Raw genomic sequence first — 24986 nt, forward strand, 5'->3', positions numbered from 1 at the left:
TTGTGGGACTGAGCCCTTTACCTGTGCAATCTGATTCTATCTCTGGGTAGAGAGTGTCAGAACTGAGTTGAATTCTCAGACACTCTGCTGGCACCTGAGAGTTGCTTGTTGATGTGGGGAAGCATCCATATACACACAGCGTTGGTGTCTGGTCTGGGATTCCTGCTTACTCTCAAATACTGTTTTCAGTGTGGTCCCTGGACCAGCAGCATCGGCATCACCTGGTAACTAATTAAAAATGCAAATTCTTGAGACAGACCTCATACACACCGAGTGAGAAACTCTGAGGCCCCAAGGGACCCACTGTTTTAGCAAGCCCTCCTGGTGACTTGGATGCATTCTGAAGTTGAAAAATATTCCTCCAGGCCCACTGCCACTGTCTCAGTTTAGCAATTGATTTATCTTTAGTTCCTGAATGATTTCAGCAGCTGCCTAGTGGTTTCCCTCTCTCCAGGTTTGTTCCCCAGAAATCTACAGAAGCCAGAATCATGCTTCTGAAATGCAAATTGAACCATGTTATGTTGTGTTTAAAAGTGCTTAGAGCTTTCACTTGTTGTTTAGTCCCTAAATCATGTATGACTCTTTGTGATCCTATGGACTGTAGCCTGCCAGGGTCCTCTGACCATGGAAATCTCCAGGCAAGAATACTCGAGTACTCGAGTAGGTTGCCATTTCCTCCTTCAGGGGATCTTCCCAACCCAGGGTCGAACCTGTGTCTCATATCTCCTACATTGGTAGGCAGGGTTGTTTTTTTGTTGTTGTTGTTGTTGTTTACCACAGCCAACAGGAAAGCTGGAACTTTCAGAATAAAGCTGAAACTTTCCTTAGTATGAGGTAATGCTCTGGCCTCTACTTTCTTCTCTAGACTCATCATCGCTCATCAATCTCTTCTTTACACTATAAACCCTAACATTGCTGAACACCTTGCAGTTCCTAAATATGAACCATCTTCGCTCTTGTTTTCCACTTGTCCCTCTGCTTAGTATATTCTCTTTTCTTCTCTGTTACCACTTCTCTCTTCTCCCTCAGTTATACTGCTTAGTTCTTTATTGGCTACCTTTGTCTCTGTAAATAATATTCTTAAACTTAGATTTCTTGTTCCACGAGTGACTGACGACCATGCAGCTACAGCAGGCTTCTCTGCTGGGGCATGAGTCATCCTGGAGTGGGGATCCTGACTGGCATCTGTGTGAGAACAGGTAGGAGACTGGCTTTGACAGGCTTCACTTCAGGGGAATGCATGGAGTGGTGGCTGTCTGTTCCTCATCAATATTTCTTGCTGGTTTGATGATTGTACCCGCTGGGTTCTGGTATATCCTTGGCTCTGACTATATCCTTCAAATTCCCTTTTTTCCTCTGCTTAATGTCTCCCAGAGGTTTGTGTAATTTGTATAGTTTCCTGTTGTTTAATTTCCCTCTTCATCCTACCCATTTTGAGGCTACTTTTGCAGTATTTTCTTTAGTGGAGTTTTAGCCTCCAGAACTGTGAGAGAAAAAATTGTGTGTGTATGTGTGTGTGAATCCCTTCTTAAATTGCTGCTGCTGCTAAGTCGCTTCAGTCATGTCCGACTCTGTGCAAACCCATAGACGGCAGCCCACCAGGCTCCGCCGTCCCTGGGATTCTCCAGGCAAGAACACTGGAGTGGGCTGCCATTTCCTTCTCCAATGCATGAAAGTGAAAAGTGAAAGTGAAGTCGCTCAGTCGTGTCCGACTCTAGCGACCCCATGGACTGCAGCCTACCAGGCTCTTCCGTCCATGGGATTTTCCAGGCAAGAGTACTGGAGTGGGGTGCCATTGCCTTCTCTGTCTTAAATTGCTAGTACTGGTGAAATTTTATTTTCATTTGGGTATAAGGAACCAGTTTTCACAATTATATTGTGTAGCTAGTATGTGGCTCACAGGTTGTTGTTGTTTTTTTTTTACTCATTCAGAACAATCTGCTGAGATAAATAACATGTTCAATCACTTAGCTGCATTGAAGTGTTTACATCCTGTTCACATTCTTAATATTGTGGTGTTTTCTTACCTTTGGTAGTGGGGCATGTTGAATATATACAATTTGTTGATATTTAGAAATACTTCTAAGCAGTGTCCTTATTGTACTTCTCAGTATTCTTTAGTTCATCAGGAGTTACATAGTGGTGATATTATATCATTTCTTTTCATTTACTGGCTAGAATACTTCTCTAAAGAGAAATACCCTCTTGTGTACTCTGGTTAAAACAGTGAGTAATAAAGGCAGAATCAATATTTGATTCTTTCTCTTTATTTACAAGTTTTAAAAATAATGAGTTGGCTTTCTATCATTGACCAAGGGGACCAGTAAAGGTTTTTTTCCCTTAAGAATTATTGGGACTTATAGGATTTAAATGAATTTGATGTGTTTTAACCCATTGTACTATTTTCTTACTGATGCACCAATTTCCATTTTTGGCCAGGGCAAATTCCTTCATGTTGGCTCTTGAGTTCTGTTGACATGACCTCAGTTAGTATTTGATAATGAGCTTGCTATCTGGCATGACAAGGTTTCCTAGGATTATCTTCTATATTTCCTGTTCGTTTATCAAAATTTAAGAGGAAAGTACAGACTTTTCTTAAAAATGTTCTTGACTCAGAATTGCAAGGTTTGATTTCAGTGGTTCTTCATGGTATTAACCTTTGCAGGACGACTCTTCAGATGCCTTGGTTATAGTTTGAGCTGTTACACAGAAGCATAGCCACCTTGTGTTACTCTTATATTCACTGATACCGTGTCAGGATCTTGTCTGAGCCATTCTGCTAGACTTAGGTTGTGTTGTTTCTCCACTGAATACATATTTTCTTGCCATGGGATTTTTCTGTAAAGATACCATCGTTCGGGAGGAAGCAATTCATTACACATATCCTGTCCTTTAAGTGACCCGAATTGCAAGTGACATTGCTTCTTTTTTAAAGCTGTCATTTCTCTGACTATATATTTTCCCTATCACTACTGTTAAAGAATTATGTGCCTCAAAAGATATGTTGAAGGACTGACCTCAATACCAAATAAGAACATGATCTTATTTGGAACTAGAATCATTATAGGTGTAATTAGTTAAATTAAATGAGGTCGTACCAGATTAGTGTGGATTAACCCTTAATCCAGTACAACTGGCATCTTATTGAGATAAGGTAAGATGATGTGAAGAGAGATGAAGAGATAATGCCTTATGACCAGAGGGGAAGAGATAACAGAGAGGCAGCTACAAGCCAAGGAATGCCAACAGTGGTGGCCACAACCAGAAGTTAGGAAGACGGAAGAGAGGATTCTACTCAGAGTTTCAGAGGGAGCTGAGCAGAGTTTCAGAGCCCAGCTGAGACCCTGATTTTGGACTTTTTAGCCTCTAGAACTGTGAGAGAAAAAAAATGTCTGTTGTTTTTTAAGCTGCCCAGTTTGTGGTACTTTGTTACAGCAGTCCTTGGAAACTAATCTTCACCAGTAATATACTACCCTGATCAATCTAATTATTGAGTCATTAATAGAAAGTGTTTTTTTTTTAAGGTGGATCGGTAATTTTTTAAAGATGAGAAAATAAACTGTTAGCATTTCTTAGCTTGCATTTAGCACAGAGTATCACAGAATTTGGCTCAAACCCTCATTTAACTGGTGGGAAAATGAAGCCTCAGAAGAAAAGTGGTTTGCCCAAGGTCACATAGGTATTATGAAAATGAAACAGAACCAGAACTCAGGATACACAGTTCACTGCCTTTTCCGTTACATACATTTGAACAATTTCAATTATTTTCAAGTTCCTTTTAGCTCTAGTCTTTCTCTTTGTCTCTTTCTTTTCCTCTTTGCAGTAAAATTTAATAACAGGCAATGCAGTATGCTTAGTCAATGGAGTGTAGCACAGAGCTCAGAGGATAGTCCATCCTTATGTCCCAAAATAAATCCTTTTATTATATTCACACTGATCTTGTGAAGGTGCATTTTGGTTTCACTTGAGCATCTTTGAAATCCCTTTATATCTCTAGAGGTCAGTGTGGCTTAAAGAAACCTTGTTTTAAACTATATTCAGTTAACATTTAATTCAAGGTATTTTAATCAAAGATGACAGCAAAATGATGGCCCAGGGGAACAGAAGTAAACTCAGAATTACATATACTATAAACATTAATGTATATAGTCATATCAATTTTGACACATGAAACTTATCAGTAAACCTATAGACCTTAGTGGGCTTCCCCAGTTGGCTCATCAGTAAAGAATTCACTTGTAATGCAGGAGACACAGGAGACATGAGTTTGATCCCTGGGTTGGGAAGAGACCCTGGAGGAGGGCATGGCAACCCATTCCAGTATTCTTGCCTGGAGAATCCCATGAACTGAGAAGCTTGGTGGTCTACAGTCCATAGGGTTGCAAAGAGTCAGACACGACTGAGCGACTAACACACATACACTGTACTTTTTTTTTTTTAACATATAAAATAGTGTCATTTTTGCTTAAAAATATATGACTCAACTATTTTAAATTCCTTTTAGAGTGAGATGTTTGCAGTTACATTGAAGGCTGTTTGAATGAGCATTTAGGACTAGTCATATTTCTCTAAGATGATACTTTGAGAAAGTTTTGTGCCTTTGTTTTCATGTGGCATTTAATACAGAAGAGGCTTTGTGAGCTACTTGTGGATGGAGAATTTCCATGGGGAAAACAGGGATGTTATTGAAAAGTCTGCTATGTCTATGACAACTATGAGTTTTATTATTCACAGAGCTTTCAAAATTCTTTTCCTATTCATCGTCTTCACTTTTTTTGGGGGGATGGGGTTGGGATGCGGTAAAGGTGAATTGCTGAGAAAATTAATAGTTTTTGTGCCATTAATAAGAAATCTCAGTGAAGTTTGTCCATTGGAGTGCTTTTCAGTGAGCAAATAGTCATGTTAAGACAAAGAGAGGAGAAGAAGGGGAGCTTATGTTTACTGAGCATCTCCTTGGAACCAGACAGCTGCTAAGTGAGCCAGTGCCCCACCTGTCACAACATGAACCATTCAGCTATTATTTTTCCCTTTGTGTGGTTTCATGGATAATTTTATTTGTAGAAAGTTTCCCACTGCTAAGATTTAAAACACGCTGAATAGCAGATTGGAGACAGTAAGTTAGAAGTAGAGTAAGGAGAAGCAAATATGCTGGAGGCCATGAAAACCAGGGTCTGAAATTTGACTATGTGTGCATGCTAAGTCGCTTCAGTTGTGTCTGACTCTTTGTGATCTTATGGACTATAGCCCACCAGGTTCCTCTGTCCAAGGGATTCTCCAGGCAAGAATACTGGAGTGGGTTGTCAAGCCCTCCTCCAGGGAATCTTCCCGACACAGGGATCACATCTGTGTCTCTTAAGTCTCCTGCATTGGCAGACAGATTCTACAGGGAAAAGGAAAGAAAAAACAAAAGAGTGGGCCAGGACTTCCTGTGCATAGCAGTCTGGGCCATTCGGTGTACAGGGATATGACTTGCTTATCTTAGAAGCTCCTAAGGGCACTATTGTCATTGTCATCATTCAACACTGTTGAAGTCTTAAGATAGTGAGTTGGGCACTGTTCTAATAGCCGGGATACTAAAAAATACTTAGCAGAGATTCTCCCCTAAAGTTTAGTTGATGTGGAAAGGAAATATCTCAAAAGTGAAAAAAACCTGCCCAATTTACCACAGTCTATGCAGCAGCAGCATATGGTACCAGGAAGTAATAGAAAAGTTCAGAGGAAAGAGGAATTATGAAGAGAATTGGATTTTCCAGGAGAGAAGTCTAAGCAAATAAAACAGATACTAATGGCTATTTATCAAATCCCCCTTTTCTCATTCCTGGGCCCGCACACTCTTGCAGTTTTAGATGTGGCCGTGTAAATGAGCTTTTGCATGTGTTCTCAGTTGCTCAGTTGTGTCCTACTCTTTGTGACCCCTTGGACTGCAGCCTGCCAGGCTCCTCTGTCCATACGATTTTTCCAGGCAAAAATCCGGGCATAGGTTACCATTTCCTTCTCCAGGGGCTCTTCCTGACTCAGGATGGAACCTGCACCTCCTGCACTGGCAAGTGGATTCTTTACCCCTGAGCCACCTGGGAAGCCCCTTAAGTTTTAGCCAGTGGGAAATTAACAGCCATGAAGGGTGCCATTGTCGGTACTAGTCCATTCAGTTCAGTTCAGTCGCTCAGTCATGTCCGACTCTTTGCAACCCCATGAATTGCAGCATGCCAGGCCTCCCTGTCCATCACCAGCTCCCAGAGTTCACTCAAACTCACGTCCATTGAGTCGGTGATGCCATCCAACCATCTCATCCTCTGTCATCCCCTTCTCCTCTGTCCCCAATCCCTCCCAGCATCAGGGTCTTTTCCAATGAGTCAACTCTTCGCATCAGGTGGCCAAAGTATTGGAGCTTCAGCTTCAGTATCAGTCCTTCCAATGAACACCCAGGACTGATCTCCTTTAGGATGGACTGGTTGGATCTCCTTGCAGTCCAAGGGGTTCTCATGAGTCTTCTCCAACACCACAGTTCAAAAGCATCATTTCTTTGGCGCTCAGCTTTCTTCACAGTCCAACTCTCACGTCCATACATGACCACTGGAAAAACCATAGCCTTGATTAGACAGACCATTGTTGGCAAAGTAATATCTCTGCTTTTCAATATGCTATCTAGGTTGGTCATAACTTTCCTTCCAAGGAGTAAGTGTCTTTTAATTTCATGGCTGCAAAACTAGTCCATAGAACCTCTAAATATGATACTCCATGTGCTTTCTCTTTCTGTAGCACTAAACACTGGAAGCCAAGTGTCAAAGATGGCAGAGAAATCAGCTGTAAGGAGCCTGAGTTCCTAGGTTTCTGAATCCTTGCTTGGAGGGGAGCCACCTGACAACACCCGATTTGGACTTAATGAGAGCAAGAAATAAACATTCGTTGTGTTAAACCATTGAGACTTTGGTGTTTTTCTGTCACGGCTGCTTATGTTACCTAATGAATACAGAATGTGAGACTAAAACAGAATGTTAATGGTTGTGTAGAACATAGGTAATTATATAAGATGCTGAGGGTACCTCAGATGGGAAGGATGGAATGAGCAATGTCATGAGGAAGTAAATGTAAAACAATTGGCTGAAATAGAATGTTAAAGAAGGTGATCAGAGCGTTAGATAGCCACCTCTGCTTATGGAAGTTAAGAGTTTGGACCTAACTTTATTGCCGAGGGGCAATTGGAAAGGTAAAGGGAGAAAGTGTTATGCCTTAGGATAAGGAAGGCTTGTTGCTTCAGTGGAGGTTGAAGCGTGTTCTAGGACCATTCATTTGGTGGCAGTGTATGGAATGGTTTAGTTGTTGGTTAGGTCAGATCTGGGTGCAATCAGAGAGATCTCCTAGGAGACTGTGGGTGAGGACTCAGACTGGGTGATTGATGATGTAGGGAATCCAAGCAAAGGCTGAATGAGTGAGGCATTATCAAGTTCACATGTGACTAACTGTGGGAGCACTGAGAAGGGAAAAGAAAGACTGCAACTTCCAGGTGTGTATGTTAGCTTATAACAGTAATGCTTGCAATTATAAACTTGGCATAAAATGAAAGTGTAATGTTTATTGTCTTTAAGATAACAAGCTAGCAAAATATATTCTAAAAAGACTATCATCTAAATAATTAATGTAAAAAAGTCAGCATATGGCCTGCTCACAAATTTGCTTTATCTTCCTGGGCAAACAGAAAGACTACATTTCCCAGCCTTCCTTGCAGCAAAGGGAAAACAAGCCACTGAGTTCTAGTCTAACAAACATGAATATAAATGGTATATACCACTTCTTGTCTATCCATAAACCCTGACTTTGATTTCCCACCGTCTCTCCTTCTGTGGCAATCTTGGAAGCTGTGTAGCCCATAGGAGGAGCCACATTATGGAAGAATCCTGGATCACTGAGTCATTACTGGGATAAGAACTTTTCAGAATTGTCCCTCAACCACACTGAACCATGACTTGAGAGAGAAATGAATCTGTGTTGTATTAACAATTGAAATTTTAGGATGCACTTATTATAGCAGCATAGCTGACCTACACAGAACACTTATTCAGTCATTCAGCACACTTTCATTGAGAATATAATATGTTCAAGAGGTGGGCTTGAACATTAAATTTTCTTAAGAGCATCTCCTGGTGGAATATCCCCATGACAGCATTGATCCAACAGATTTTTATTATCTAGCAATAATTTTTACTAAAAATTTTTATTAAAATTTTGAAGCCCTACACCATTTACTGTCACCTTCTCACTCTTTGAATCTTATTATTAAATTCTGGTCCTTGTATCAGTTTTGTAAACAGGAGGGTTGACAGTATATTTTGACTGCCTTTTGTGAAATTCCTTTTTGACAAAACTTCTACTAACCAGGTCAGAGAGGCTTAAAATAAGAAAATCATAACTCACAGTATCTTGCCTGAAATAGTTTTGGGGGTATTGACAGATACAGTTTAGGGTTTTTATTTTTTATCTGACAGCCAGTGACTTAATGATGCCAAGACATCTACCCATATGTACTGGAGATCTCTGCAGAGCCTGAATACCTTTATCACTTTTGGAATTTCAGATCTGCCACAAGAAGTTAAAAAGCTAAAGTTTTTATTGAAATGAATTTATATGTCTTTTCTCTGTCAAATCCACTTTTACATTTGAATGTGAGATTCTGATGTGAACACTTGTCAAAGAATAAATTAACTTCCAATGCACATTTAAATCATAACAGTGTCAGAGTAATGATAGGGTACCATTCTTAGTATGGAAACTGTAGGCAGACCTGATCTCTGGAAAGCAAACTGTTGCTCTGAATTAGTATCACTTTGTGCTTTAAGGTTAGGTGGAAGGTGATAGCTTATAAATAGTCTTGACATTTTCCTCCAAATAAAAGCAGTTTTTATCATTTTTAATGTTATAAATATACTAGGTGAACATTTAACAATTCAAGCAGTGCAGAAAAGCATAAAAGAGTAAAAGAATACTCCAAATCCTACTAAGAAGAGAGAACTTATTGACATTTTGGAGTATATCCTTTAAGCCTTCTCTGTGCATGCATGCTCAGTCATTTCAGTTGTTTCTGACTCTTTGCGACCCAAGGGACTGTAGACTGCCAGGCTCCTCAATCCATGTGATTCTACAGGCAAGAACACTGGAGTGGGTTGCCGTGCCCTCCTCCAGGGAATCTTCCCAACCCAGGGACTGAACGTAGAGGTCTCCTTGTCTCCTGTATTGTAGGTAGATTCTTTACTGCTGAATCATCAGGGAAGCCCTTAAGCCTTCTCTATTCACAAACAAAATAAATATATATACACACAGAGAGAGGCAGACAGTTCTGCATAAATAGAATCACAATACAAGTATTTTTATAATCTAAATTTTCACTCACAAAGCTGACATAGATACCTGCTTGTCAATAAATCTAGAGCTACAAAATCACTTTAAAGACTATAAATTCCTTTGCAGGAAAATATTCTAATATAACCAGTCTGCTGTTGATAGACATTCAGGTTGTTTTCAGTTTTTCGCTATTATAAAGAATACTGCCATGGGCATATATGTATATATATTTGGATGTGTGTGAGTAGTGTAAATTGTGTGTATGTGCTAAGTTGCTTCAGTTGTGTCCAACTCTTTGCGACCCCATGGACTGTAGCTCACCAGGCTCCTCTGTCCATGGGATTTTCCAGGCAAGAATACTGGAGTGGGTTGCCATGCTCTCCTGCAGGGGTTCTTCCATACCCAAGGATCGAACCTGCATCTTTCATGTCTCTTGCATTGGCAGGTGGGTTCTTTACCACTAGTGCCACAGTGTAAATTGCTAGGTTGAAATTGCTGGGAGGAAGGTAAGCACATTTGCTATTTCCAACTTTAATATTGCTAGAAGGAGAGAATACTGATCATTTTGGCTAATACGTTGGAAAGATGTGGAGAGGAAGATGACTAATTTCAAAAGGACTGAGAGAAGGAAATTCACTTTTCTAGTCTACCAAGAACAAGTCAAAACTACCTGAAATAGATGAGCGAACACATGCTTCCTCTAAAGGCTGTTTTGTGGCCCTATAAAATCTTTGTTAGGGAGGCTGGTATTCCAGTGTATGGCAATCTTTGATGTATCATGACATTTATTAAAGTTGCATCCAATATGTAAATTTAGAGTGAGTGGCAAGAAGGGGGAAGATTTTATTGGAGCAGAATAATGTCACAACTCTTTTGCAATCCATTTCTTCTCTTGCTCCACATCAGTCTGTGAAATCCTTCATAACACTGGTTTTGTTGATGTGTTGTGAAGTTGTCCTCAAATTCCTCATGGTTTCCTTTTAGCTGCTTCACAAGCATTTTATTCCCATGCCTCTACTGAGGAAAGGGTGCCTTTAGATGTGTTTATTTTCTCATCTCTCTCCTCTGCTTCACATTGATAAGTGCTCTGAAAAGGTAAGGTGGAAGTAATTAGGGCTTAGAAGTTAGGGATAGAGTTTTAGGGTTGTGAATGTAGGATTTGGACTCTGTATAATCAAGGTTATGGTAACAACAACAAACCCACAAAATCTCTGGAGTCTTAGGGGGATTAACACACTAAAGTTTGTTTTTTGCATTCAGAAAGTTTAGTGCTTGTCTCAGGACACCTCACAGTAACTCTCTTTTATGTCATCTGAATCCAGGATTTCTCTCTTTTGAGATTCTGTCATCTCCCCTCAACTCATGGCTGCCAGGGTTGCCACTCTTATATGCCTCACTCAGCTCAGAAGTGACACACATCATTGTCATCTGCTCATAATCTTTTCCGCTCATGTGTGCATAAGTGCTAAGTCACTTCAGTCGTGTCCGACTCTTTGCGACCCTATGGACTGTAGCCCGCCAGGCTCCTCTGTCCATGGGATTCTCCAGGCAGGAATACTGGAGTGGGTTGCTATTCCCTTCTCCAGGGGATCTTCCTGACCCAGGGATTGAACCTGCATCTCTTGCTTGGCAGGCAGATTCTTACCAGTACAACCTGGTAAGCACTTTCTGCTCATAACTCACTGGCTAACTGCATAGAGGCTGGGAATTGTAGGGTAGTACTACTACTTAGTAGACAGCCAGCTCGAGTATTAAATAGTTCTGGTTTTTGCTGTGCTGTGCTGTGCTTAGTCGCTCAGCCATGTCCAACTCTTTGCGACACCATGGACTGTATCTCACCAGGCTCCTCTGTCCATGGGGCTTCTTCAGCCAAGAATACTGGAGTGGGTTGCTATGCACCCCTCCAGGGGATCTTCCCAACCCAGGAATCAAATTGGCATCTCCTACATTGCAAGCAAATTCTTCACCAGCCGAGCTACCAGGGAAACCCTCTGTTTCGTACTAGTGTATAAACATTTCTATGCCTCAGTTTCTTCATTTGTATGATGGGGATCAGGCTACCTCTTTCATACCGTGTTAAATGAGATAATATGTGTAAAGACATTTAGCAAGTTCTTTAGAAAAAAAATGATAGCTGCTAATATTAGTGGTAGCTACCCTGGGAAATGAATGTAATTACAACCAGTCAGGACTTGAATTTGTACAAAGAATGCATACTAGGAGATAAGAGGAGAGAAAACTCATTTCTAGGGAAGGAATAAGGAAGATTTCAATGTGAAAACAGTATTTGGGGTGGGTTCTGAAAAATTTTTTCCGTTTGTTTTAAGCCCTCCAGAGGAAAAAAGCAGTCTTGCAGAGACTGGGGCAATAGAGGGAAGAAAAATTAGTGCTGAGGATATTTCACTATGTTCTGACCTGAAATGAAAAATAGATTATGAGCAAATGATGAGTAAGCTAGTGTTAGTTACACGTCAGTAGTCTGTACTTTCTAAAGCAAAAAGACTTCAGTCCTGGTTACACTATTTTGGGGGTCTTGCTAAGAGGCTGGGTGATCCACGCTCCTCTGAGTTAAGACCACTTCAAGATTTGACCTCCAGAATATGAGTTGGGGGATGAAGCAATACTCTAAGGAGGAGCCTGGTTCTCGCACAGAAAGTTTGAAGCACACTAGGAACTAGATTTATTTTCACCTTTTCCAACAAAAGAAGTTCACAGGGCTTAGCTGTGGGGACAGAGGGTGAATAAACATTTTCCTGCTTCTGAATCAGCCTGCTTCCTGGCTCCGATTTTAGAGCTCAGTTTCTGCCCTTTGCACTTAGCCCTTTGTTTGGAGAACTTGTACATCTCTCCTTTGGCTTCCTTTCCTCCTCAATTCTTGGTCCTGCTTATTTTCTCAGGTTTGATGAGAAACAATCTTAATTTGCTCCTGCCTCAGGGAACCCCTTTGGTTTGCCTGAGACCTCGACTTGCTCCCAGCTTGATCCCAGGATCTTTCGTCTTGCTGGTGACATGGTGGTTCTTTCAAGAGTGAATGCCTTGGCTGCCTGTGTCAGAATCCTGTGCTACTCCACATCTGCATGATCTTAGTCAAAGCCCTCAGCCTCTTGTGCCTCCGTTTTTTTCATTTGGAAAATGCAGACAGTAATAATAATATTGGCTTCCTAGGACTGTGAAGATTAAACAAGGGTTAAATTGAGTAAAAGTGATTAGAACAGTGCCTTGCCTCTAGTAAGTACTTCATGATTTTCATCTATTCCTATTTAAGACAAGGGTGCCCTGGGGCACAGGAAGGAAGCAATTAATTTGGCTCAAGAGAGCCAGGTAAAGCTCCAAAGAAATGATGACACTTGAACAGAATTTGGATCAATGAATGAATTTCCAGGGGAGGGCTTGGAGGGAGGGCAATCTAAGAAGAGAGAAAGATGGATACAAAAGCTCAGGTATGAGACATGAGGTAAGAAGTTCATACGCATAGAGTATTCATTGGATGAATGGTGAGGATGTGGGAGAGGGCAACGTGGCAAGTGTCCAGGCTGGAGAATTGGGACAAGGGAACACTGAGAAGGATTTTAATGCCCAAATAACAAGTTGGTACTTGACTCCTAGGCAGTGAAATCAACAAGGATCTTTAGACAAGGAAATGATTATGTTGAGGTTTATAAGAGCACACCAACTGTGATGTGAAAAATGGGTTACCTCGGACTGGAGTGTTGGTAAGGAGTCTGGTGAACAAGGCTCTTTCATTACTCCAAAGGGAAAAATCACGTGAGAGCTTTCTATAGGGGGCCATTAATAATGACTTCTCTCCCTCCCTCTCCCTTTTGTCAATTGGGTTTTGAATGGGTATGAGGTTTTTTTTTTCTTTAAAGTTGTTTTTCTTTTCTGTTATTTTAACTTTAATATTTGCCTTAAAAGCACAACACGAAAATAAGTCAGAATTTCTCATACACTGCTTTGTCTCTACCCATCCACTGCATCAGTCAGCCTTTCCTGGACAATGTAGTCTGTGATGGGTTAAAATGTATTTGATGCAGTACTGTAGCCTTAAGTATGCATGAGCCGGATGGCCCCAGAATTTAGTTTTTCCTCTGCCTCACTTGTCACACCATCAGCAATCTCCCTGGGTAAGTGACCTAGGGTTAAGGATTAAGTTTAAAAGCCATCTTGGCATTTTTCTGCTTGCTTTGGTTGGGCTTAGACTGAGATTTCATTAAATATTTAATTTTATTTGGTTTGCTGCAGGGTAAAGTCTAAAAGAACTCCAAATGGTCTTTTATTTTTACAGTTCACCTGCACTTCTTGTTATTCTCAAATGAAAGAATCCTGCCTTCAGACACAAAGTTTTTTCAAGAAATTTTACTGTCATATACCCTACCTTACGTGTTTTAAATTACGTGACCTATAGAACTAATCCATCAAGAGCTTTGTAAAAGCCTTGCACAGGTCTGGAGAGTCTCCAATTAGAATTCTAAGCTATATTTCCTATCTAAACCTTCCCTTCATTTATAAAACTCATTTTTATTTTTTTTCCTCCTTGCTTTGCACCTCCTTGAAAAGTAGCAAAGCTACACATGGTTTTAGAAATTTCTCAGAGCAGCTAGGGCAAAAATCTACAAAGAAGAAAACACTAGCAGATTTTTTTTTCCCCCAAACACATTTCTGTTTAGCTCATGCCATGCAATTCAACATTCCTTTTCATTAATACTGAATAAAAGTTTTTAGAGTTGACCGGTTCACCCTTCTTTGAAACATTCCTCTTCATTAAACAGCCATTGGAAATGTTCAACCCAACTTGAATATCAGTCAGGATCTCCTTTCCTTTCTCTTTTGGCTTGGGTCTTCAGAGTATAGAAGATAACAGGTGCTGCCTCCCAAACTGGTTTTTCCAGAAGCAATAAATTAATCTGCAAAACCACTGTTAGGAGTATCCTCACCCCTCCTTCTTTCAGAGGATTGTTGGATTTTTCAGTGGGCTTCTTACAGGACCTCCAACTGACTCTGAAGACTTCTCTTTGTGGTGTCATCTTTTGTGAATCTCTCTGGGTGTGCCAGAGAGATCCAAGATTTAAACATCACTTGTGCCTCTAAAATCACTAGGGGTTCCACTTAATTCTTCCTTCCTTTACACCCACATTGCCACCTTCCTTCAGAAAAGAATGCTCAGCTTACGTGCAGCCAGCCTCTGGAGGGTTCTGGAGGACTGTGGGAGCCATCTTCAGTTTCTTGAAAGTCCATCAAGTGGAGGAGGGTTTCACGTATTTCGTAAGCAGCTCTGAGTGATAGTGCCAGGATAAGTAGGTTAAAAACAATATCAGGAGACAAACATTTTCCCCAGTGTAGGTTCTGCAGGTCTGTGGAATGCTGATGGGTTGGTGTTGGTGTGTGGAAGGTTTCAGGGTAAATGAAATTAGAAAATGCTGTGTTAATGATATTAAACATCAAAGCTAATGAGTATCATAAATATCTACGAGGAGCATTTAAGTATATGCCTATTGACCATGGAACGTTTTTCACAGAGCAGGTTAAAGGATGGAAGTACCTGCTGCCTAACATGAGAATACATTTTACTATTATAAGCTAGAAGCCTTGGCTGTGAGTCCTAGCACAGGGCATTCATGCTGGTTTTAAACAGCATACTCCTTCCGAACTTTACCAAAACGTTATCTTTCCTATGAGGCATTGCCAATATTACTATTACATTAACTGCACAATGAAGTTAATAATCATACTGATTTCACTGCTAGGTGTTTGGGGCTTACTCTATTTACTAAGTGATAAAAGATTGGTTCAAATACATAATACATATACTATTTTGTTAGAATTTGGCTATTGTGGTGATGCTGCTGCTCTGCTGTCCAGCCACAAGTATTGGCAACCTGGTGTCTTCTGCATAAGATATTAGGGTTAGGGTTAGCCTGGAATAACTTAATCAGACTTTAAAACATTTTTAAAGTGAGTACAACAAAGGTCCATCTAGTCAAGGCTATGGTTTTTCCAGTAGTCATGTATGGATGTGATGGTTGGACTATAAAGAAAGCTGAGTGGTGAAGAATTGATGCTTTTGAACTGTGGTGTTGGAGAAGACTCTTGAGAGTCCCTTGGACTACAAGGATATCCAACCAGTCCATCCTGAAGGAAATCAGTCCCGAATATTCATTGGAAGGTCTGATGTTGAAGCTGAAACTTCAATATTTTGGCCACCTGATGTGAAGAACTGACTCATTTGAAAAGACCCTGATGCTGGGAAAGGTTGAAAGTGGGAGGAGAAGGGGATGACAGAGGATGAGATGGTTAGATGGCATCATGGACTCAATGGGCACGAGGTTGGGTAAACTCTGGGAGTTGGTGATGGACAGGGAGGCCTGGCGTGCTGCAGTCCTTGGGGTCACAAAGAGTCAGACATGACTGAGCGACCGAAATGAACTGACATATTAAGTATCTGTTATGTGCCAGGTAGACATTACATTGACGTGATCATGTTTCATATTGTTACAGAGAACAATTTTTACTCGTTATTTCTTTGGAACTGACTTTCAATTCAGTATGTCAAAGCTTTTCATTCACTGACTATTCTAGAACTAAGGATTTTTTTCCTTCAACTGAGGAATTCCATAGAGCCCTGATGTACTTTAAATATGTCTCTTTTGTAAACAATTGTGAGAGAAAGAGATCAGGAAAACATACTTCTAGTTCTTAGTTGGGAACATTGAGATATGACTAATTTTTATTGAATTGGCTGCATTAATTTATAGTCATATACAATAAATATTAATGTACTGAAAACCATAATATTAGCTGATGTTTGGCAGTGTGGAAGGATGATTAGCTAATTAATCATTCTCTATGCTTTAGATAAGGATGGTTTGCATATTCATCACAGGCCATGAGTGACAGTCCAAAGAGGTTGGAGCTAAAGTTGAAAAACATGTCGATTGTTACGGGACAAACTGTCTCCTGAGTGAGGATCACGGACAGATGATAAATTTAATTTATTAATTTATCCTGAATTTAATTACAAGATATTGTCTTTTCAAATGTGCTTTCTCCCTTCTTCTTTCCCTTCCTCCCTCTCTTCTTCTGTATAGTGAAATTAGTATTAGCAAATATTTCTCTGTTTTTTTATTGTTTGCCATAAAGCTCAGAACTAAATCTAATACTCACAGAAATTAAGTCACTTATTCATAATTCCTAGCTGACTTTTCTCTCATCTTTTTAACATGATTAATGATCATTACTTTATGTCAATTTCAGCCATTTGGCTTAATATACATATTTCTTCAAATTATTTTTAGAAAAGGGCAGAGTCTACATGTTATATACTTGGTATATAAAAATGAAGGGTAGGTGCCATTAATAGATGAAACTCTAAGCATTTCATGCATATTTTTGAATGTTTTAAGCTCCACTCTAGAGAATCAGGATCTATCATAAAGAGACATTTATTAAATGTGGCTTAAAACAAGCCTGGGTGCCATAAACTTAGCGTTTTCATATTAAGTAGAGTTCTCCTCTACTGGGATATGTTTTTTGGAATAAATACTCTGATTCCCTTTGCCAGTCTTCCCAGTTACCATGATAAATAGAAATAATTGTATAATCGTACAAAGATGGAGAAGCTCTATACAGTCAGCAAAAACAAGACCAGGAGCTAACTGTGGTTCAGATCATGAACTCCTTATTGCCAAATTCAGACTTAATTGAAGAAAGTAGGGAAAAACATTAGACCATTCAGGTATGACCTAAATCAAATCCCTTACAATTATATAGTGGAAGTGGGTAATAGATTTAAGGGACAAGGTCTGATAGAGAGTGCCTAATGAACTATGGATGGAAGTTTGTGACATTGGACAGGAGACAGGGATCAAGACCTGTCTTTTCCCCCAAGAAAAAGAAATGCAAATAAGCAGAATGGCTGTCTGAGGAGGCCTTACAAATAGCTGTGAAAAGAAGAGACGCAAAAAACAAAGGAGAAAAGGATAGATACACCCATTTGAATGCAGAGTTCCAAAGAGTAGCAAGGAGAAATAAGAAAGTCTTCCTCAGCGATCAGTGCAAAGAAATAGAAGAAAACAATAGAATGGGAAAGACTAGAGATCTCTTCAAGAAAAATTAGAGATACCAAGGGAACATTTCATGCAAAGATGGGCACAATAAAGGACAGAAATGGTAGGAACCTAACAGAAGCATAAGATATTAAGAAGAGGTGGCAAGAATACACAGAAGAACTATACAAAAAAGATCTTCATGACCCAGATAACAATGATGGTGTGATCACTCACCTAGAGCCAGACATCCTGGAATGTGAAGTCAAGTGGGCCTTAGGAAGCATCACTACAAACAAAGCTAGTGGAGGTGATGGAATTCCAGTTGAGTTATTTCAAATCCTAAAAGATAATACTGTGAAAGTGTTACACTCAATATGCCAGCAAATTTGGAAAAACTCAGTAGTGGCCACAGGACTGGAAAGGGTCAGTTTTCATTCCAATCCCAAAGAAAGGCAATGCCAAAGAATGCTAAAACTACTGCACAATTGTATTCATCTCACATACTAGTAAAGTAATGCTCAAAATTCTCCAAGCCAGGCTTCAACAATACATGAACTGTGAAATTCCAGATATTTAAGCTGGATTTAGAAAAGGCAGAGGAACCAGAGATCAAATTGCCAACATCCGCTGGATCATGGAAAAAGCAAGAGAGTTCCAGAAAATCATCTATTTCTGCTTTATTGACTATGCCAAAGCCTTTGACTGTGTGGATCACAATAAACTATGGAAAATTCTTCAGGAGATGGGAATAGCAGACCACCTGACCTGCCTCTTGAGAAATCTGTGTGCAGGTCAGGAAGCAACAGTTAGAACTGGACATGGAACAACAGACTGGTTCCAAATAGGAAAAGGAGTACGTCAAGGCTGTATATTGTCACCCTGCTTATTTAAGTTACATGCAAAGTACATTATGAGAAATGCTGGGCTGGATGAAGCACAAGCTGGAATCAAGATTGCTGGGAGAAATATCAGTAACCTCAGATATGCAGATGACACAACCCTTATGGCAGAAAGTGAAGAAGAACAAAAGAGCCTGTTGATGAAAGTGAAAGAGGAAAGTGAAAAAGTTGGCTTAAAGCTCAACATTCAGAAAACTAAGATTATGGCATCTGGTCCCATCACTTCATGGGAAATAGATGGGGAAACAGTGGAAACAGTGTCAGACTTTATTTTTTGGGGGGCTCCAAAATCACTGCAGATGGTGATTGCAGCCATGAAATTAAAGGATGCTTGCTCCTTGGAAGAAAAGCTATGACCAACCTAGACAGCATTTTAAAAAGTAGAGACATTACTTTGTCAACAGAGGTCCATCTAGTCAAGGCTATGGTTTTTCCAGTGGTCATGTATGGATGTGAGAGTTGTACTATAAAGAAAGCCGGGTGCCAAAGAATTGATGCTTTTGAACTGTGGTATTGGAGAAGACTTTTGAGAGTCCCTTGGACTGCAAGGAGATCCAGCCAGTCCATCCTAAAGGAGATCAGTCCTGAGTGTTCATTGGAAGGACTGATATTGAAGCTGAAACTCCAATATTTTGGGCACTGGATGTGAAGAACTGACTCCTTGAAAAAGACCCTGATGCTGGGAAAGATTGAAGGCAGGAGGAGAAGGGGACAGCAGAAGATGAGATGACTGAATGGCATCATGGACTCAATGTACTTGAGTTTGGGTAAATTCTAGGAGTTGGTGATGGGCAGGGAGGCCTGGCTTGCTGCAGTCCATGGGGTAACAAAGAGTTAGATATGAGTGAGTGACTGAACTGAACTGAACTGACATTGGTCCTCAAAATCAGAGACCCACTACATCCTATAGAAGGCTGGAAATGTTGGAGAGGGGCATATGGATTATGAGAGAGAACTCATGTCTGTGTCAACTAGACAGAGGCTGGCTCAGAGGGTTCAGCAGAGTCAGTGGTCCAGAGAGCACTGATGGAATGAATGGATCAAAGCTGTATTTCCAGAGAGATCAACAAGTTGGGCTGGAGAGATCCAGCAGGTGCTTTGTAGTGCTGATATCGAACTTCACTGTGCATTGGAATCACCTGGGAAGCTTTAAAAACTACTGAAGCCTGGAAAAGTGTGCAGAGGTCAGTTTTTTTTGGGGGGTGGAGGGAATGGGTGTGTGGAGAGGGTTTATTTCTTTGTAGCAAAAATGTCTAAGTCATCGCTAGTCTCTGAGGATGTAGGGTTGCCTTTCAAAGAGCTTCAGAGTGGAGGGAAGCTGGGCTTTTTTTTTTTTTTTTCACTTTAAAGAAAGATGCTGGTGACTAATCCTCATGTATCTGCTTAGGTAACTGTTCTATTTTTGTTTGAATAATGTGTCCCCTTTAATGCTGGCTTCAAAGTTGTTCCTGATTTATCCCAGAGACAGATACTGTGTCCATAGAAGGAACCCATCTGTTTACTTATTTGAAATGACACTTTCAGAATCAATACATATAAAATGCTTGTGATGAAACATGCAGGACTGAAATTGATTGCCTAGTTTAGAATGCTTTCTCCACCGCTTACTAGCCATGTCTCTGGGAAAGTTGCTGCTGCTGCTGCTAAGTTGCTTCAGTCGTGTCCGACTCTGTGCGACCCCATAGACGGCAGCCCACCAGGCTCCGCCATCCCTGGGATTCTCCAGGCAAGAACACTGGAGTGGGCTGCCATTTCCTTCTCCAATGCATGAAAGTGAAAAGTGAAAGTGAAGTTGCTCAGTCGTGTCCGACTCTTAGCGACCCCATGGACTGCAGCCTACCAGGCTCCTCCATCCATAGGATTTTTCAGGCAAGAGTACTGGAGTGGGGTGCCATTGCCTTCTCCGCTGGCAAAGTTACTCACCCTTTTAATCCGTAGAATACATACATTAGTAATGGCAACCTCTTAGGTTTTCACTGTAACTATGAGATCATATGAGTAAACAATATAGAAGATGTTTACTTGTGATTCCCTGGTGGCTCAGATAGTAAAGAATCCACCCGCAATTTGGGAGACCTGAGTCTGATCCTTGGGTTGGGAAGATCCCCTGGAGGAAGGCATGGCAACCCACTCCAGTGTTCTTGCCTGGAGCATCCTCATGGACAGAGGAGCCTGGCAGGCTGTGGTCCATGGGGTCGCAGAGAGTCGGACACGACTGAAGTGACTTAATACGCACACACACATAGTGGTTCTCAAAGTGTGGGCCCTTGACTAGAAGCCTCAGTGTCACCTGGGGGCTTGTTAAATGTGGAAATTCTCTGTTCCCACTATAGAGCTGCTGATTCACAAACTCTGTGGGGATGAGGGCCTGGGAATTTGTGTTTTTAACAAGCCATCCAAGAGATTCTGATCTTGACTAAAGTTTGAAAGCTGTTTTGTTAAAGATTACTTGTGGTTATTTAATTCCCATCAGCATATATTTCAAATAATAAACTCATTCTGGTGGTTATTACGTTATCTAAAAAGAAACATCCTCTTACAACTAATTAATTACTTTTAAATAGTCAAATTATTCTCTTTGATCCACATGTCAAACAATAACTTTACTGGGAGGTAGATGTGGCCAAGAAGACTGACTGGATCCTGGGGGTGTGCAGTGATTCAATGGGACCTGCTTTCTCTTTCAACCAGTTTGCAAACAATCGGAATGTTTACTCCCGATACCAGCCTCAAAGTGGGTACTGGGTGATTGTATTACATCACAAGCATGAATGTAGAGCCTACGAGGAATCGTCCACTTCCCTGCTCTTATCCATGACAGTGCCCCCTCGCCGAGTTGGGGTGTTCTTAGACTATGATGCCGGCACAGTCTCCTTTTACAATGTCACCAACCATGGCTTCCCCATCTATACCTTCCCTAAGTGTTACTTTCCCACAACCCTTTGTCCGTATTTTAATCCTTGCAACTGTGTGTTCCCGATGACTCTGAGTCGCCCAAGCTCTTAAACATTCTGAGTTTATACCCTGTACTCCAAGTCTCTCCTGCATCTCAGTTTATCCTTTCTTTCCTATTGACCATTTGGTGAAGATTTTTTCTTTGTTGATGCAGTATTAGGAAATAACAGTTCTATCTGATGTCAGTTTATGTACTGAATGGAAAATTTTCAACATATATTGTGTCTATAATTATTGAGATAATTACATGTCATTTTTATTCTGTTACTGAATATATTGATATGTTTTCATTTTTAAAACCAACACAAATTTCTGGAATAAACCACTATTATTATTCACAAAAAAAAAAAAAAAATAAAATAAAATGACTTGTAATTATTATCTCCATCACTGAAACATCACTACAAAGTTTTCCAACTGGAATATACTAGTCCGTGAGAAACATTTTCAACATTTCTCTGGATACAGATTTGAAAAATCTTAGGAACCAATGTAGCTATCTCGACTATGAAGTGATGGGCTGGACTGCTGCTGCGGCTAAGTCGCTTCAGTCATGTCCAATTCTTAGCGACCCCTTGGACTGCAGCCCACCAGGCTCCTCTATGCACGGGATTTTCCGGGCAAGAGTACTGGAGTGGGTGCCATTGCCTTCTCTGGATGGGCTGGACTAGAGCTGTTCAAATTGTGATAAAGCAGGCTGACCAGGTGGGATGACATCATTTATGAAAGACCTTGAAAGTCAGTAAAATTAAGCTTGATCTAGTAAAAATCGATAGGGACTATCAGACTTCTTTGAGCATGGGAGTGATGCAATGAAGAAAAAGTGGAAAGCTTGAATTGTAATGCAGAGGGCTGGGTACCCAAGGCCAGCATCCTGGAGCTGGATAAGCTCTGAGGAAGGTGGAGATTTCAGAGGTCTTACAATATAGGATGGGGACGAGGTCGGGGTAGGGGCTGGGGGGAACTCACTCTCCTCAGCCAGTTAAAGCAGTGACAGAATCAGGCCCAAGGATATCATCTAGTGGAGTATTTATCATCTAGTGGAGTATTTCATTCAAAAAGTGGTTTCAGTGAAACAGGGGTGAGCCTGAACGTATTGTTAGTTCAATGCTTTCCCATCGGCTAAGGAGTTACTGACATTCTTGAGTCTCGTGCCAACAAGTATCCTCCTGCCTGGTGTCACTCATGCCAGTAGAACAAGCCTGAGTTTGGTTCTGAGGCAAAGGAAAGCCTTTGATCAGAGAATGGAGAGGTGGAGGCTCCTGCTGTAGATCACAGGCTCTCCCCGACCAGTGGTGGGATGGGGTTGCTTTATAGAGGCTGAGAGGGTGAGCGTAGGTGTGCTGCTCAGGGCTCTGGTTGCAGTGCTGGGCGCAGCGTCAGCGCATACGGCCCCCATCTTGAACCCCAGTGCTGTGCTCAGCGCTCCTGCATGTGGCCCACCAGCTCGGGGCTGAGGTGTCCCGCACAGCCTCTCTGCCTGCTTGCAGCTGTGGTCTTCATGGTGTCGTGTGCAGCACTTCTGCACATGGCTCCCAGCTGAGAAGTTGGGCTCAGAGCTCTCTGACCAGGAACTCTGGTCTGAAGTGCCCTAGGTGAGGCTTCTGCAGGCACTTCCCTCTGAGCAAGTGGAAATAGAGGAAGCACAGAAGAAAGGGAAAAGGTTAGACTTTATTACCCAGATTCTCTTTTTATTTCCTGGGAATTGTTAATGGGCTTTTCCGTGACAAGATTCTACCAGCCTTTCTTTCTAGTGGCTCCCACCTATTGAGATAAGCATCAGGGTCCTTTGATGCAGAGGAACAATGTGGAGGTAGAAGCCCCCTTTTAAGAGGATAATGAAATGATCAAGATGGGTCTTAGGTTTTCTTGTTTTTCCTGATTCATTCTTCTTTGTAATATAATAGCTGAAATGTCACTCTTATAGTTCAGAAGAGTCAGAATGTTACAAGTGAGAGAAGATCTTAAAAAAAATAATGAGTCACTAGGAAGAAAAGATGGAAAAGGCAATGGCAACTCACTCCAGTACTCTTGCCTGGAAAATCCCATGGACGGAGGAGAAAAGAACAACTGGGTTCTCTGAGTTGGTGTGTGTGTATAAGAGTGAGCACACATGAGCATGTGTGTCCATAGGGGGTCTCATGCATTAAACATTGTACAAAGCTCGGCACAGCTGGTGCCCGGACAGTGAGTCATGTGGTCTCTGAAACATCAAATAATCCTTCTCCATTCATCTAGTGTGCAATTATGGCCTGTTAAATTTCTTTCTGGTATTTGTTTTAAAAATAAATACCCACTCAGAGCAATTTAACCCTCTGCATTCCTTCCAGTTCTTCTATTGCATCGTTGATTCAAATGTCACCCTGAGATGTTGAAACCTGCCTGTGTGGCATTATATTCTGTAACCTTTCATTTCACACAGGTCAACACTTGGCTTTTAAATGGTAGTAAATTTCAGACATACTGATTCAGGCTGGGCACCTAGAGATGAAAGGCTTATCTCTCTGGAATTTTTGTGAAATAGCCAGTCACTCAGAAAGAAATTTTGAATCTTTAATTCAAAGCAAAAAGCTTAATGTTGTTACTGAGGTGAGGTAAAAAGGATACATCTGCCTTTCAAAACTAGTAGCTTTTTCATTGCCTCATTCTTGTAGTGGCTGTTACTTTGAGTTGTTGACTGTGTCCTCTGGTCTTTTGGAAGCTTGGCCCGTGGACAGGTAAATGTGTTCTTTAGTCCTGTCATAATTATTGTGAGCTTTTTCAATCAATATTTGGATGGAGGAATATCAATCCATTAAGTGTATCTTGTGTCAAGGCCACAGCTGAAGTTTCTTAAGTTTATCACTACCATAGATCTGCTGTTTGGTACTTAACTAGCGTTCCTTGATTTGCATCATCAATCTAAATCTAGAAAACATGTGAATTATAGAGTGCGTGACTTCTACTATCTTTTCTTTGCAGATAGTCTCTCATACTCGAGATTCAGAATAGCCTGGACACATAAGGCTTCCTGGCCTCGCAGGTGTATGTCCTAAGTCACTGCAGTCCTGTCTGACTCTTTGTGGCCCTGTGGACCATAGTCCTCCAGGCTCCTCCGTCCATGGGATTCTCCAGGCAAGAATACTGGAGTGGGTTGCCATGCCCTCCTCCAGGGGATCTCCCCGACCCAGGGCTTGACCCACATCTCTTATGTCCTCGCATTGGCAAGTGGGTTCTTTACCACTAGCGACACCTGGGAAGCCCTGGAACAATCTAAAATTATAGTGTCCTGGCCATGGGACAATCTAAAATTATACTATACATATTTTTTAGAAAGAAGTCTACTTTCTTTAAATACCTCTCTTTTATGACAGTTCTTTGGTCCTGTCTTCATTTAAAAACTAATAATCACCACTTAAGAAGAAAGGATAAAGGTTTGAAGGTGAATTATCTCCCAACTGAAGGATACCCTATATCAGGGATCCCCCACCTCTGGGATCTAGTGCCTGATGATATGAGGTGGATCTGATGCAATAATAACAGAAATAAAATTCACAATAAAAATAATGCTCTTGAATCATCCTGAAATTACCCACCCCCCAACCCCTGGTCTGTGAAAAAAATTGTCTTCCATGAAACCAGTCCCTGGTGCCAAAAAGATTGGGAACTCCTGCCCTTTTTGGAAGCCTGGAACCAATTGAATGCAATAAGTAAAAGCTATATGCCTGGCTTTTTTATGCTCTATGCCTTCCTGCCTATACAAAAGTTGGCA

General features: G+C 41.0%; 2 long non-coding RNA genes across 2 annotated transcripts in view; both read left to right on the top strand.

The window, feature by feature from the left end:
• The first annotated feature begins 311 nt into the window (after window positions 1–311).
• LOC129643854 (uncharacterized) lies at window positions 312–6911 on the top strand. Its single transcript, XR_008710541.1, has 3 exons — window positions 312–454; window positions 1108–1199; window positions 6760–6911. It is a non-coding gene; the product is annotated as an uncharacterized LOC129643854 (long non-coding RNA).
• Window positions 6912–7423: 512 nt separating this feature from the next.
• The window catches only part of LOC129643856 (uncharacterized), a 220534-nt gene continuing 202971 nt past the window's right edge, over window positions 7424–24986 (top strand). Inside the window, exon 1 of the long non-coding RNA XR_008710543.1 lies at window positions 7424–7504. This is a non-coding gene — a long non-coding RNA (uncharacterized LOC129643856). The remainder of the gene's footprint in view (window positions 7505–24986) is intronic.

The sequence above is a fragment of the Bubalus kerabau genome, chromosome 2, assembly GCF_029407905.1.
Source record: "Bubalus kerabau isolate K-KA32 ecotype Philippines breed swamp buffalo chromosome 2, PCC_UOA_SB_1v2, whole genome shotgun sequence".
Classification (NCBI taxonomy): Eukaryota; Metazoa; Chordata; class Mammalia; order Artiodactyla; family Bovidae; genus Bubalus; species Bubalus kerabau.